Genomic DNA, 1645 nt, shown 5'->3' with positions numbered 1-1645 from the left:
AAATTTCAGTCAAGGGTAGGTGCAATAGAAAGTGGTACAGCTACTTTGGATGGTAATTTGCCATTTCTTGGCAGTAGAAAACATTCTTAACCTAGAATTTGAACATGTTTCACTTTTTAGTATTTACTCAAAAAAGTGACCAATTATTTCATCATGAAAACATGCACACATTTGGTCATGTAGTTTGATTAATAGCTGCAAGGACTTGGAAGCAACCCACATGGCCTTCCATTTGAGTGGATGCATACACTGTAACGTGCAGGAGATGAAGCATTCTATACTAAACAAAAATAAGCTCTCAAGGCCTAAAGACCATAGAGTGACAATATAAGTGCAGAGAAGTCATTGAAAGATGCTCCTCTAAAAGGACACATACTGTATGATTCCAATTATGTGACTTGAGCAAAGAAAACTACAGAAATATGAAGATTAATGGTTGCCCAGTATTACAAAATAGAGAGAAATAAGATAAATAGAAGACAAAGAAAATGGGAAGGAAGGAAGGAAGGAAGGAAGGAAGGAAGGAAGGAAGGAAGGAAGGAAAAGGAAGGAAGGGAGGAAGGTGGGAAGGAAAGAAGGAAAGAAGGGAGGGAGGGAAGGCAAGAGGGAAAAAAGGAAGGAAGGAAAAATGTCTATGTGTATACACAAGATGACTTAGATAATGTTACTGCTGATTTTTACTGGTATGTTGAAAGGAACAGTTGATGCTTAATTTTTTTCTCTTCTTATTAATTTTTTGAGCAATTTTGAATGCTTATACCTGGTAATCTGAACAACTAATTTGAAGACAATAATGTACAACAGCCATTGATAAATTCCTATCATTTTGCTTAATGAAATTCTGTATCATTTCTAATGTGTTTTCTGATGATTTTTGACAATTTTTGTTAGGTTTGAAAATAATAAAAATAAAAGAGTGCAGAACAACTTTATGACAGTGAAATTCTGTATATGGTAAATATAAAAAATAATTTCACGTGCAACTCCCACAGTGTATCCACTGAAAACTATGAACTTCGGTGATAATGATGTTTCAGTGTAGGTTTGCAGCCTGTGCCAGATAGATGGCTCTGCTGGGAGGAGCCCATTGTTGGAAAAATTGAATGTATAGAGATCCAATTGTTCATGGAAACTATGCTTTCCTATTTTTCTTGTGAATCAGATGTATGTTCTTTGAAATACATTAGCGTCAAAATCTGTCAAATCAAAATGAGTGTTGTTTTCTTTTTTCCTTTATATTATAGCTTCTTTCTTCTAGCATGGCTTTATTCTTGAAGTTCAGTAAAGCAAATTTCACTTCCTGTAACTTTTGTGGCGTTCATCAGTCATTGCATTTTGTGATTATTGTGGAAAAATTCCCAGAGAGAAAGAAATATTAAAGGTTTGTGATTTAGATGTCAGAATCACTAAGTTCACTGCTGATATTTAGTTTCCTGATTACTAAAGACTTGTCATAAGGGGCTTTTTACCTACCAGCAAATTCATACATCAGAAACTTTTATATTCTAGAAGCAAAGGTAAATTTCAAAGAGTAACGAACCTTTTCTGTTCAGTTCAACTATCTGGTGGTTGTTTTGTTTCATTACATGATTCTTCACCCTGGTTTAAAAAATCTGGTATCATTTGTGCTCCTGGTATGTATTAG

This window comes from Octodon degus, unplaced genomic scaffold, assembly GCF_000260255.1.
Source record: "Octodon degus isolate 3935 unplaced genomic scaffold, OctDeg1.0 scaffold00018, whole genome shotgun sequence".
In the NCBI taxonomy this organism is placed as follows: Eukaryota; Metazoa; Chordata; class Mammalia; order Rodentia; family Octodontidae; genus Octodon; species Octodon degus.
The sequence above is the reverse complement of the archived record's forward strand: the minus strand, read 5'-3'. Positions refer to the sequence as shown.